The 15,525-nt window shown below is 43.4% G+C and overlaps 1 pseudogene; it reads right to left on the minus strand.

The window, feature by feature from the left end:
- Positions 1-3,769: 3,769 nt before the first annotated feature.
- Positions 3,770-14,949, minus strand: LOC109941338 (uncharacterized; annotated as a pseudogene).
- Positions 14,950-15,525: the final 576 nt, after the last annotated feature.

The raw sequence follows: 15,525 nt of genomic DNA on the forward strand, positions 1-15,525 counted from the left end.
AGTTTCGACAAAAATTCAAGAATATGCAGATAAGGGAAAAAAAGGAGAATTTAAGCCTAGGAGGGAGAATGACATACTAACTACAGCACTAGGCAATCCTGAACACACTGGACGGGCTCGGGGAATCTCTTCTAAGATTTCCTGGAGAGAGGCGTTTCTAGAGTATGCGTCGTCATATAGGAAACACGAGAAGTCAAAAAGGACCCTTGAAGAGACTATTGATGAAAGGGTACAAAAGGCTATTAATGACGTGATGAACAAAATGAAGAAAACAGAATGCATATCATTTGAACTCAAGCCAAGCCACATGAGTCCACCTATAGTCCCTAGCAGCGTTGGATCTGTGCAAGACTTGACCAAGTACCCTGTAGACGATATTGTTGAGGACAAGCCTTGCTTTCTTCATATTCCAATCAATCGATCTGGGACAAAAACAAAGCAAGCTGCTACTGGTATGGTAAAACCAGGACTTGTTAACTACAAGGACAATCCTGTCCCGCCACACTATGCTGTGGTCCAAGTTCTAGAAATCACAGACAGTGGTTGTGAAGATTGGGAGATAGATTTTCCAGTTGAGGGGATCATAACTTTGCAGGAGGCAATGAACGAGTTGGTCCTTTGGCATCGACGCGACATCAAGTTTGGTGATGAGCCGAATTCAACACCAATGCAACAAAAAGCTAGTTCGATCATTCCACACCCCATGGTGCAGGAAAATATGACACCGACCTCCAAAAAAATCGTTGAAACAATCATATCGCCTCTTGCGAAGGAACTCGACGAGGGGGACATAGACAAAATTGTTCCTCAGAATGTCGACGTCAACATCAAAAAGGAACCAAAGGTTGGCACCAATGTTGAAGGGTCAACTATTTCAAAGAAAATTCATAAGCGAATCGCCACTGACGATGTCAAGAAACCGTCAGAATCAGTGGCACGCTACCTGCATAAATTGCAGAGAGTTATGACTAATCAATCAAAAGCGGTATCAGCATCTCATGGAGTAGGCACACGGTCGACCCAAATAGACAATTTCGAAGTATGGGAAGAAGATGGAATGATTCATACTCGAGAATCATTACGTCTTAAAACCAATATCTCGGTATACAAGAAGGAGGATGTTCCTCCTAAATTTGTGAATGGGAGGCCGTTCTTAACGACGGTGCAACTTTCTAAGTTGTCGACTCCGGAGATTAGAATGCATGAGTGGTACATGGTGGCTAGCAACAAATACAAACTCGAGGAATTAACATTTGTTGTGCCAGAAGATGCATTTTGGAGCAATGATCATATAGATCATGTGCGGCATTTATTCTTTGACGATCTCTAGTCGTTGTACCACCGACAAAGGATGGAAACCAACTACGTAACCCTCTTTTGCTTGTAAGTACCTCTAAACTTTCATATTTGTTAGTTTTGTACACGCACACATAAACGAGAGTCTAACGATTAACACTATTACACGTAGGATGCAATACATGGATGATAAGAAGAAACAACTTAAGACAGGGTTTCTTGACCCGTTGATGATATCCCAAGCTCGCTACAAAGTAGTTGCTCGGAGGCAAGGAGAAGAATACAAAGACTTGGACGATGCTGAATTTGAGAAAGCCGTCAAACAGAATCAGAGAAAGAAAATGAAGGTAATGGCGGCATACATTGGACGAGCCATGTATAATCATGTACAACATGGAAAGGACTTAATAATAGCTCCGCACCACTTTAAGTAAGTTATCGACATGGTTTAATTTTGAACTATAAATTATGGCAATCGTGATATTAACATGTGTTTTCGTCTATGTCTATATAGTGACCACTACATTTGTATCATGATCTGGCCAAAGGATGGTAAAGTCATGGTCTTCGACTCACTGAGAATGGAAAAGGCTACGTATAATGACTTCTTGAAGATTTTAGAGAAGTATGATTATTATTGCGCACTTGTACTTATTACAACTTAACAAATGTATTCTTAATCTCACAATGCTATTCTTATATGCAGTGCATACCGTTTTTATTGGAAAGATCTTGGCGGCGAACATCCAGAGGACAAGCCTAATTTGTCAATATCATTATTTCCATATGGTGACAAACAACCTCCGGGTACTGTCCTGTGCGGTTATTATGTATGCGAATGGTGTCGTGTCACCTTCCATTACATGGTCAATCGTGAGGATGTAAGTTCGCTATCATTGTCTATGTTGCAATTTTTATGTTATATTGTTGCTCATCACATTACTCTTAGCACCGATTGCTTTTTGCTTTCATTGCAGGTTCCTAAATCCAAGATCAATGCTGAATGGTTAGAAAGAGATATGGTTTCCACCGGCGTGGCTAAGGTTGTAAGAGACTTGCTTTACTTTATGCGCCGTGAAGTTCTTCATCAACAAGGGCTATTCTACTATGTAAATGGAAATTTGCAAAAATTCCCAGAACTAAGTTTGTACACAATATCACACAGTGTTTAGGTCTTTAGTTAGGAACTTTAGATGTTTAGTTGTCTGCTATGGAACTTTGAGATGTTGAGTTGTTATGCAACTTGATGTGTATAAATCTGTGTATGATGGAACTTGATATATATGTGGATGAATCTGTGTATGGAACCTGCTATAGAACTTGTTTGAATCTGTGTATGGAATCTTTGTATGATGAATATGTGTATGGATATATATGTGTTTGAATCTGTGTTTGAATCTGTTATTAATTCTGTTTCTGTATATGAATCTGGAAAATATGAATCTGCTTCTGTATATGAATCTGGAAAATATTGAAATATAGTCGGACTTATAATTAAAACCGCTTGTGATGTGTGCTAACACAGGCGGTTCTTTTAAACCGGACCGCCTGTGATGTGTGTCTATCACAGGCGGTTTTTGATTGACCGCCTGTGATGTTGTTTTACATCACAGGCGGTGCACCACAAGCGGTTCCTGGAACCGCCTGTGTAGAGGCTAACCGGACCGCATGTACAGAGGATCCCTGTAGTAGTGCGAGGACGACCTCCTCCTGCATCTCCAGCTCGCCGTCCAGGTATTGGCACACCTGTCGCGCGCATGCTGGGCCTCGCTTCCGGTCGCGACTGGCTGCACATGAGGCCCAGCCACAGCACCAGCTTGGCCGCCTCGTGGTCGTAGGAGCCGTCGAGCCTCTCGTCCACGCCGTGGTAGTGGTACCGCCGTACCGGACCATACGCAGGAGGCTGTCGCTGGTGACGGGGTCGATGGGGCGGTAGCCTCGAGGAGCAGGACGCCCAACGCGAACACGTCAGTCGCCCTGCTAGCCTTGGCTTTCAGAGACGCTTGCTATTTTTATCACTCTCAGTTATGGTTTCTTTAGTTTACAATTGAACCTATAAATCATAAATACAGATGATTCTACAACTTATAGACACAGAATGATATAATAGCAGATAACATAAACTGAAAGTGATAAAATAGCAATTTTTCTTACTGTCATGGCGAGCTTCGGCGCCATGTATCGGTCTCGACGGACGTCGTGTTGGTCGGCGTCGTGCTCCTAGAGGCACGCTAGGCTGAAGTCGCCGAGCCGCGGGCACATGTCCGCACCAAGAAGGGATGGATCTAGCGGTGGGGTGGGCGTTGTTTGAGCCATCTACTGCTTCCGAACCAATGGAACCCTACAAAAGCTTTCCACAATAAAAAATGTACACAATATAATGTAGAAGATATTTTTATACTGCAGCAGTTCAGTTGAATCCTTCCTAAACTTTATTCTGGCTTCCTCCCTACCGATAAGGACGTTGCTTGCCTTAACTTCGCAGTGTACCACCACCTGCTCCACACTCCTCGTACAGGTACACCAGCCCGGACGCCACACCCTCAGGATCTTGACGCGCTGCACCAACGTGCAACGTTAGGCTTTGTTTGATAGTTTGAGATTTTTTCCTAGTCTGGTTTTTCTCCACATATGGATTGGGTGAATCAAGTCTTTCACCCAATCCCTTGTGGGATTAAATCCCTAAACTCAATGCACCAATCTTTGTTCGTTTGTTTCATATGGATTATATCCTAAAACCCAATCAACTATGTTTGTTCGTTCATTCCATGTGGATTAAATCCCAATTGAAAACCAACAAAAGCCAATAAAACCAACAAAGTTTAAGTATAGAACATGTCACTGTATCTCTTCAGAAATTTAAGCATGCATGTCACGTGATACATATTTTTTCATTCAGATTGAACACATTTTTAATCCAGATTAAAAAAACACAAGTCAACATAACATCCAATGATCCTGGAGCACAAATCAACATAGTTTCTTTATCCTTAGATCGTAGAACACCATTGATCCTGGAGCACAAATCAACATAGTTCAATGCGTCAACTAGCAACTAGCACGATGTAGATTTTCAGATTCAGACCAACGGTGCTACAGAAGTCCAAACTGCAAAACATGACAGAGAAGCAATAATGTTAATCAAACTACTGAAGCCCAAAGATAACTACTACTCAGGCAGCTACACTACCTCACCCTGCATGATTGGGAAAAGAAAATCAACTATTTTGCACAACAGAAGAAGTTGGACGATTGCATTATATTATTGCCGCATAGCACAAGAGAATTAGGTGTTTGTGCTATAAACATACTTCAAGACAGTTACACAGCAATGAAACAAGAGCATCTTGGGAGCCTTTATCACACATGAACTCCATTGGCCTAAATGACATGGATTTGTTCAGCATGCCCACAAGGAGACAATGACAATAGTAAAACTAATGATTTCATTTTTAAAAACTCAAAGATTTTTAGTTTTGAAATTTTTTTGACTATACTTACCTTAGAGCTTATGAGAGCACCTAGAGGGGGGTGAATAGGTGATCCTGTAAAACTTGAAAAACTTAAGCCACAAAAACTTGGTTAATCGTTAGCACAGTAAATGCCAAGTGGCTAGAGAGGAATCTCAACAAAACACAATAACCACAAGAAATCAATCACAGAGATGGCACGGTGGTTATCCCGTGGTTCGGCCAAGACCAACGCTTGCCTACTCCACGTTGTGGCGTCCCAACGGACGAGGGTTGCAATCAACCCCTCTCAAGCAGTCCAAAGACCCATTTGAATACCACGGTGTTTTGCTTGCTTTACTCAATCCCGTTTGTGAGGAATCTCCACAACTTGGAGCCTCTCACCCTTACACTTGAAATTCACAAAGAAGCACAGAGCAAGGGAGGGATTAGCAACGCACTCAAGACAAGAAATCACAGCAACACCACGCACACAAGTTGCAATGAGAGCTCACAACACAACTCAATGAGTTCACCACTCAACTAGAGCTCTAATTGCTATCGCAAAGAATCAAAGGCGCGGAATCGATGTCTTGGTGCTTAGGAATGTTGTAGGAATGCTTGGTGTTCTCCTCCATGCGCCTAGGGGTCCCTTTTATAGCCCCAAGGCAGCTAGGAGCCGTTGAGAGCATTCTAGGAAGGTTGATCTTGCCTTCTGTCGACTGGCCCACCGGACAGTCCGGTGCACACCGGACACTGTCCGGTGCCCGATTTCCTTCCAAAGATGGCGCAGTCGACCGTTGGCAGCCTGAGAGCCGTTGGCGCACCGGACATGTCCGGTGCACACCGAACAGTCCGGTGCCTTCTTCTAGCTGTTGGCTCGGCCACGTGTCCCGCACAGATTGCGCGGCCGACCGTTGGTTCACCGGACAGTCCGGTGCACACCGGACAGTCCAGTGAATTATAGCCGTACGTCGCCGGTGAATTCCCGAGAGCGGCCTGTTCGCCAGAGCCAGCCTGGCGCACCGGACACTGTCTGGTGCACCACCGGACAGTCCGGTGCTCCAGACTGAGCAGAAACTTGGCTGCTCGAGCCAAGGCGTTTTCAATTGGATTTTTCCTGTTTCCAACACTTAGACACAATACATTAGTCACTAAAACAATGTACTAAGTCTGAGAAACATACCTTTATCCTTGATTTGTACTTTGTCCACCATTTTACACTTAGGCACTTGTGTTGGACACTAAATCACCAAAATGCTTAGAAATGGCCCAAGGGCACATTTCCCTTTCAATCTCCCCCTTTTTGGTGATTTATGCCAACACAACATAAAGCAAGTAGAACAAGTACAAAATCAATTCAACTAAGAACTCAAAATTGTTTTGATTCAAATTTGACATATATGGATCACTCTATGCCACCACTTGGTTTGTTTTTGCAAATCAAACTCAAATTCCTATCTCTAAGTCAAATCCACTTGTAGAGACTTAAAGAGAGGTTTTCCAAAGAAATTTGATCAAGGATTTCAAAAACTCCCCCTTTTTCCCATAATCGACACTTCTCCCCACAAGAGGCCAACTTTTGACATAAGAGACAATGAAAGAGTTTTGACAAACCAAAAGCTCTAATCTACTATTTTCAAAAATTCTCAAGTGGTAGCTGATCCATCTATTGTTTTGGCCTTTATTTTCTCCCCCTTTGGCATCAAGCACCAAAACGGGATCAATCTTGGCCCTTAAACCTTATTGCCTCACCAAAATCTCCAGATAAGAACACAAAGGCAATAAGAGTACATGTGATGAACTTGGATTAAGTTACCCTCTCATCGGAGTGCAGTGGAAGTCTTTCATGGTCCAAGTCCACCTTTTACCTTTCAAACCTCCTTTGAGACTAAATCAAGCAAACTCAAGCAAACAGTTAGTCTCAAAGGGTCAAGTTGTAGCACAACTCCCCCTAAATATGTGCATCACTTGCACAAGGACTTGTGAGGTCCGGGAAGTGATTGTACAACTTGAGCACCATAGTAAGCAACAAAATGCATAAGGAACATGATCAAAGGCATAAATACATGTATGCTATCAATCCAAGTTCCGCGAATCTAGGACATTTAGCTCACTACGCAACCTGCAAAAGGTCTTTTCATCTAAAGGCTTAGTGAAGATATCGGCTAGCTGGTTCTCGGAGCTAACATGAAACACTTCGATATCTCCCTTTTGCTGGTGGTCTCTCAAAAAGTGATGCCGGATGTCAATGTGCTTTGTGCGGCTGTGCTCAACAGGATTTTCCGCTATTCGGATAGCACTCTCATTGTCACATAGGAGTGGGACTTTGCTCAGATTGTAGCCAAAGTCCCGGAGGGTTTGCCTCATCCAAAGTAGTTGCGTGCAACACTGTCCGGCGGCAACATACTCGGCCTCAGCGGTGGATAGGGCAACGGAAGTTTGTTTCTTAGAGTTCCACGACACCAGGGACCTTCCTAAGAATTGGCACGTCCCCGATGTACTCTTCCTATCGACCTTACATCCAGCATAGTCGGAATCTGAATATCCAATCAAGTCAAAATTAGACCCCTTTGGATACCAGATCCCGAAGCAAGGCGTAGTGACTAAATATCTAAGAATTCCCTTCACAGCCACTAAGTGACACTCCTTAGGATCGGATTGAAATCTAGCACACATGCATACGCTAAGCATAATATCCGGTCTACTAGCACATAAATAAAGCAAAGAACCGATCATGGACCGGTATGCTTTTTGATCAACGGACTTACCTCCTTTGTTGAGGTCGGTGTGTCCGTCAGTTCCCATCGGCGTCTTTGCGGGCTTGGCGTCCTTCATCCCAAACTGCTTTAGCAAATCTTGTGTGTACTTCGTTTGAGAGATGAAGGTGCCGTCCTTGAGTTGCTTCACTTGGAACCCAAGGAAGTAGTTCAACTCGCCCATCATCGACATCTCGAATTTCTGTGTCATCACCCTGCTAAACTCTTCACAAGACTTTTGGTTAGTAGAACCAAATATTATGTCATCGACATAAATTTGGCACACAAAAAGATCACCATCGCAAGTCTTAGTAAAAAGAGTTGGATCGGCTTTCCCAACCTTGAAAGCATTAGCAATTAAAAAGTCTCTAAGGCATTCATACCATGCTTTTGGGGCTTGCTTAAGTCCATAGAGCGCCTTAGAGAGCTTACACACGTGGTCGGGGTACCGTTCATCCTCGAAGCCAGGGGGTTGCTCCACGTACACCTCCTCTTTGATCGGCCCGTTGAGGAAAGCGCTCTTCACATCCATTTGGTACAACCTGAAAGAATGGTGAGCGGCATATGCTAGCAAAATACGAATTGATTCTAGCCTAGCCACAGGAGCGAATGTCTCCTCAAAGTCCAAACCTGCGACTTGGGCATAACCTTTTGCCACAAGTCGAGCCTTGTTCCTTGTCACCACCCCGTGCTCGTCCTGTTTGTTGCGAAACACCCATTTGGTTCCCACAACATTTTGCTTGGGACGAGGCACCAGTGTCCAAACTTCATTGCGCTTGAAATTGTTGAGTTCCTCCTGCATGGCCAACACCCAGTCCGGATCTAGCAGGGCCTCTTCTACCCTGAAAGGCTCAATAGAAGAGACAAAGGAGTAATGCTCACAGAAATTAACTAATCTTGAACGAGTAGTTACTCCCTTGCTAATATCACCCAATATTTGGTCGACGGGATGATCCCTTTGGATCGTCGCTCGAACTTGGGTTGGAGGTGCCTGAGGTGCTTCTTCCTCTTCAACTTGAACATCTTGTGCTCCCCCTTGATCATGCGCCTCCACTTGAGGTACCTGTTCGTCATCTTGGGTTGGGGGATGCACCATTGTTGAGGAAGACGGTTGATCTTGCTCCAATTGTTCCTGAGGCCGTACATCTCCAATCGCCATGGTGCGTATCGCGGCCGTTGGAACGTCTTCTTCATCTACATCATCAAGATCAACAACTTGCTCTCTTGGAGAGCCATTAGTCTCATCAAATACAACGTCGCTAGAGACTTCAACCAAACCCGATGATTTGTTGAAGACCCTATACGCCTTTGTATTTGAATCATTACCTAATAAAAATCCTTCTACAGCTTTGGGAGCAAATTTAGAAGGTCTACCTTTCTTCATAAGAATATAACACTTGCTCCCAAATACACGAAAATAAGACACATTGGGTTTGTTACCAGTTAGCAGCTCATATGACGTCTTCTTGAGGAGGCGGTGAAGATAGACCCTGTTGATGGCGTGGCAAGCCGTGTTCACGGCTTCCGACCAAAAACGCTCGGGGGTCTTGAACTCTCCAAGCATAGTCCTCGCCATATCAATGAGCGTCCTGTTCTTCCTCTCTACCACACCATTTTGCTGAGGTGTGTAGGGAGCGGAGAACTCGTGCTTGATCCCCTCCTCCTCAAGGAACTCCTCCACTTGAAGATTCTTGAATTCGGACCCGTTGTCGCTTCTTATCTTCTTCACCTTGAGCTCAAACTCATTTTGAGCTCTCCTTAGGAAGCGCTTGAGGGTCCCTTGGGTTTCAGACTTATCCTGCAAAAAGAACACCCAAGTGAAGCGGGAAAAGTCATCAACAATAACTAGACCATACTTACTTCCTCCTATGCTCAGATAGGTGACGGGTCCGAAGAGGTCCATATGCAGCAGCTCCAGAGGTCTTGAAGTGGTCATCACATTCTTGCTGTGATGTGCTCCTCCCACTTGTTTACCTGCTTGACAAGCTGCACAAGGTCTATCTTTTTCGAATTGCACGTTAGTCAAACCTATCACGTGTTCTCCCTTTAGAAGCTTGTGAAGGTTCTTCATCCCCACATGTGCTAAGCGGCGATGCCACAGCCATCCCATGCTAGTCTTAGCAATTAAGCATGCATCTAGACCGGCCTCCTCTTTTGCAAAATCAACTAAATAAAGTTTGCCGTCTAGTACACCCTTAAAAGCTAGTGAACCATCATATCTTCTAAAGACAGACACATCTACATTTGTAAATAGACAATTATATCCCATATTACATAATTGACTGACAGATAGTAAATTATATCCAAGAGACTCAACTAAAAACACATTAGAGATAGAGTGCTCATTTGATATTGCAATCTTGCCTAAACCTTTCACCTTGCCTTGGTTCCCATCACCGAATACGATTGAATCTTGGGAATCCTTATTCTTGACGTAGGAGGTGAACATCTTCTTTTCCCCCGTCATATGGTTTGTGCATCCGCTGTCGATAATCCAGCTTGAACCTCCGGATGCATAAACCTGCAAGGCAAATTTAGGCTTGGGTCTTAGGTACCCAACTCTTGTTGGGTCCTACAAGGTTAGTCACAATTTCCTTAGGGACCCAAATGCAGGTTTTATAACCCTTACATTTTGCCCCTAATTTCCTAGCAACTATCTTCATATCCCTTCTACAAATAGCAAAGGAAGCATTTAAAGCATGATAAATTGTAGAGGGTCCATTCATAACTTTCCTAGGAACATGAACAATATTCTTTCTAGGCACATGATGAATATTTTTCCTAGGCATATCTCTACTATGCATATAGGAAGAACTGGGAGCAAACATAGCATAAGAATCATAGGTATGTGAATCAAAAGCATTACAACTCCTATGAGATTGTCTTTTATCATTGTACATAAAAGCATGGTTCTTTTTAGTACTACTTGCCATAGGGGCCTTCCCTTTCTCCTTGGCGGAGATGGGAGCCTTATGGCTTGTTAAGTTCTTGGCTTCCCTCTTGAAGCCAAGCCCATCCTTAATTGAGGGGTGTCTACCAATCGTGTAGGCATCCCTAGCAAATTTTAGTTTATCAAAATCACTTTTGCTAGCCTTAAGTTGGGCATTAAGACTAGCCATTTCATCATTTAACTTTGCAATAGAAGCTATGTGTTCACTACAAGCATCAATATCAAAATCTTTACATCTATTGCAGATAACAACATTTTCTACACAAGTTGTTGATTTACTAGCTATTTCTATCTTAGCATTCAAATCATCATTAATGCTCCTTAAGCTAGAAATTGTCTCATGGCAAGAAGATAATTCACAAGAAAGCATTTCATTTCTTTTAACTTCTAAAGCATGAGATTTTTGTGCTTCTACAAGTTTGTCATGTTCTTCATACAACAAATCTTCTTGTTTTTCTAAAAGCCTATTCTTATCATTCAAGGCATCAATCAATTCATTAATTTTATCTACCTTGGTTCTATCTAGGCCCTTAAATAAACATGAATAATCTATTTCATCCTCATCACTAGATTCGTCCTCACTTGAAGAAGCATAAGTAGAGTCTCGAGTACATACCTTCTTCTCCCTTGCCATAAGACATGTGTGACGCTCGTTGGGGAAGAGGGATGACTTGTTGAAGGCGGTGGCGGCGAGTCCTTCATTGTCGGAGTCAGAGGAGGAGCAATCTGAATCCCACTCCTTTCCTAGATGTGCCTCGCCCTTGGCCTTCTTGTAATTTTTCTTCTTTTCCCTCTTGCTCCCATGTTCCTGGTCACTTTCATTATCGGGACAGTTAGCAATAAAATGACCAATCTTACCGCATTTGAAGCATGAGCGCTTCCCCTTGGCTTTGGTCTTGCTTGGTTGTCCCTTGTGACCCTTAAGCGTCGTCTTGAAGCGCTTGATGATGAGGGCCATTTCTTCATCGTTTAGCCCTGCTGCCTCAACTTGCGCTACCTTGCTAGGTAACGCCTCCTTGCTCCTTGTTGCCTTGAGAGCAATGGGTTGAGGCTCATGGATTGGACCGTTCAACGCGTCGTCCACGTACCTCGCCTCCTTGATCATCATTCGCCCACTTACGAATTTTCCAAGGACTTCTTCGGGCGACATTTTGGTGTACCTGGGATTCTCACGAATATTATTCACCAAATGAGGATCAAGAACGGTAAAGGACCTTAGCATTAGTCGGACGACGTCGTGGTCCGTCCATCGCGTGCTTCCGTAGCTCCTTATTTTGTTGATAAGGGTCTTGAGCCGGTTGTATGTTTGGGTTGGCTCCTCGCCCCTTATCATAGCGAATCGTCCAAGCTCTCCCTCCACCAACTCCATCTTGGTGAGCAAGGTGACATCGTTCCCCTCATGAGAAATCTTGAGGGTGTCCCATATTTGCTTGGCGTTATCCAAGTCGTTCACTTTGTGGTATTCATCCCTGCACAATGAAGCTAGAAGAACAGTAGTAGCTTGTGCATTCTTACGAATTTGCTCATTAATGAACATGGGACTATCCGTACTATCAAAGTGCATTCCACTCTCTACAATCTCCCATATACTAGGATGGAGAGAGAACAAGTGACTACGCATTTTGTGACTCCAAAATCCGTAGTCTTCTCCATCAAAATGAGGAGGTTTACCAAGTGGAATAGATAATAAATGAGCATTTGTACTTTGAGGAATACGAGAGTAGTCAAAAGAAAAGTTCGAATTAACCGGTTTCCATCTCTCGTAGTCGTTGTGGTCATCGTCCTTTTGGGAAGAAGTAGACTCATCGCTGTCGTCGTAGTAGACAATTTCCTTGATGCGCCTTGTCTTCTTCTTCTTCCCATCTTTTCGTCTATGGCCCGAGCCCGAGTCGGTAGGCTTGTCATCCTTCGGCTCGTTGACGAAAGATTCCTTCTCTTTATCGTTGATCACGATACCCTTCCCCTTAGGATCCATCTCTTCGGGCGGTTAGTCCCTTTGTGAAGAGAACGGCTCTGATACCAATTGAGAGCACCTAGAGGGGGGTGAATAGGTGATCCTGTAAAACTTGAAAAACTTAAGCCACAAAAACTTGGTTAATCGTTAGCACAGTAAATGCCAAGTGGCTAGAGAGGAATCTCAACAAAACACAATAACCACAAGAAATCAATCACAGAGATGGCACGGTGATTATCCCGTGTTTCGGCCAAGACCAACGCTTGCCTACTCCACGTTGTGGCGTCCCAACGGATGAGGGTTGCAATCAACCCCTCTCAAGCAGTCCAAAGACCCACTTGAATACCACAGTGTTTTGCTTGCTTTACTCAATCCCGTTTGTGAGGAATCTCCACAACTTGGAGCCTCTCACCCTTACACTTGAAATTCACAAAGAAGCACAAAGCAAGGGAGGGATTAGCAACGCACTCAAGACAAGAAATCACAGCAACACCACGCACACAAGTTGCAATGAGAGCTCACAACACAACTCAATGAGTTCACCACTCAACTAGAGCTCTAATTGCTATCGCAAAGAATCAAAGGCGCGGAATCGATGTCTTGGTGCTTAGGAATGTTGTAGGAATGCTTGGTGTTCTCCTCCATGCGCCTAGGGGTCCCTTTTATAGCCCCAAGGCAGCTAGGAGCCGTTGAGAGCATTCTAGGAAGGCTGATCTTGCCTTCTGTCGACTGGCGCATCGGACAGTCCGGTGCACACCGGACACTGTCCGGTGCCCGATTTCCTTCCAAAGATGGCGCAGTCGACCGTTGGCAGCCTGAGAGCCGTTGGCGCACCGGACATGTCCGGTGCACACCGGACAGTCCGGTGCCTTCTTCTAGCCGTTGGCTCGGCCACGTGTCCCGCGCAGATTGCGCGGCCGACCGTTGGCCCGGCCGACCGTTGGTTCACCGGACAGTCCGGTGCACACCGGACAGTCCGGTGAATTATAGCCGTACGTCGCCGGTGAATTCCCGAGAGCGGCCTGTTCGCCAGAGCCAGCCTGGCGCACCGGACACTGTCCGGTGCACCACCAGACAGTCCGGTGCTCCAGACTGAGCAGAAACTTGGCTGCTCGAGCCAAGGCATTTTCAATTGGATTTTTCCTGTTTCCAACACTTAGACACAATACATTAGTCACTAAAACAATGTACTAAGTCTGAGAAACATGCCTTTATCCTTGATTTGTACTTTGTCCACCATTTTACACTTAGGCACTTGTGTTGGATACTAAATCACCAAAATGCTTAGAAATGGCCCAAGGGCACATTTCCCTTTCAGCTTATCCATCTTCCGTCTTAACCATAGGAGGGCAGTTTCTGGCTCATCAATACTAAAACTGATAAAGGTCTCTCTGTTGTTTGGTATGTCGAACACCTCAGCTGCTTTTATCTTCACATTTGTTGTCACGTTCATGGATCTAAGAACATAAATGCATCTCATGATGGAGAAGTCATTACCTTGAGCAGATTCTTTTCCTTTAGCCATTTGTGTAACCTCATCCTCAACTTGTTTTGATTTTAGATCTAGATATCTCCCAACAAGTCCTTCCAAAGAATCCTTCTTCATCCTCTTTGCTTCCTTATCTTGATTGATTGTTGATGCAGTAGACCTTCTCGTTGTTACATGTGCCCTCTGTTCAGTCATTTCAATTATAGGATCTTCATCTTGTTCCAATCTTGAATCCTCTTCTTGTGGTTGTTGTTGAATAATACCTTCCTCATCCATTCTTGTGGTGTTCACTTGTTCTTCTTCATTTGAAATTGTGTTCCATTCTTGTTGTAGCTGTGTAGATGTTATGTTCTAGGTCCCTTGAGCAATGTTCCCATCGTATAGTTTCCCAAGAGCATCAAAGAGAGGGAAAGACTTCTTTTGAAATTTCTTGGCCCTAGGAAATGAGTGATAAAACATTATAAAAAAGTAAGTTCCTAAACTACTTTATGATAAGTTCACAATTATAAAGCTGGAGTCACAATTAGATATAAAGCTGGAGTCAAAAACTTACTTTTATGATGTTTCCCATATTGGTGGATCAGCAACAATCATGCATCGTTTCTCATTCCAGGAAACACCACTTTGCTTTCTAGCCTCTTTCAACATCTTGTAATCCCTTTTCAATTCCCTCTCCTTCTGCTGAATTTGAATCTTGTTGAATGTGACATACTCATGCTTCTTGTTGAATTCAGTAACAATTTTGTTCCAATCATCTGGACTCCAGCCATTTTGAGCCCTATATGGAGGTACATTGTGCTCAAACAACAAATCAACGAGGCTCTTCTCCAATTCAGAATTCCATGCTGCTCTCTGAACACCACCTAAATTTCAAAAAAAATATGAGGGACAATTAATCATTTGAAGTTAAACACAATAAGAATAACATGTACAAGCTTTTATATTAAATAACATGTACCTCCACACTTCTTTGATGTAGAAGCTTTAGGAGAAACCTTCTTTTGAGCAACTTTAGATAACATCAAAATTTTGGGAGAACCTCTTGTGAACATCATATCTATTATAGAGAATCACCAGCAAAAAAAAGAAACTATGAACATCATTTCTACTTTTGTGGCCATAGTAAAAAAACACAATAATTACTTGATCACAAAATATCCATTACAAAATATCCATTACAGAAATGACATTTATTGATTACACAATATCCATTACAAAAATGATTCACTGATTTCTACGTTGCTCATAATCTGCCCACATATGATAAGCTATCATATCTCTTAAGTTATTCCCTTCCATATTCCCTTCATCATTTCGATGGTCACTATTGGGTAGGCTGACAAAACTTTGTGGGTTGATGTTTCCTTGATCATTTTCTAGCCATCTCTCATCATCATTATGTGACCGAGTTGAGTTATGGAGGACTGCAACAACAATAGGTATTTTTGCTTGATTTTCCATTTTGTGAAGGGTAGCAACTTTGAGGATTGGAAATCTCTTCTTTATGACACCCAAAGCCCTCTCTACATGATTTCTTAAAACATCATGGCGATGGTTGAATAACTCTTTGTGATTTTGAGGCCTTCGATGACCATGGCCAAACTCTTTCACGTGATATCTAACCCTAC

The sequence above is a fragment of the Zea mays genome, chromosome 1 (genome assembly GCF_902167145.1).
Source record: "Zea mays cultivar B73 chromosome 1, Zm-B73-REFERENCE-NAM-5.0, whole genome shotgun sequence".
Taxonomy (NCBI): domain Eukaryota; kingdom Viridiplantae; phylum Streptophyta; class Magnoliopsida; order Poales; family Poaceae; genus Zea; species Zea mays.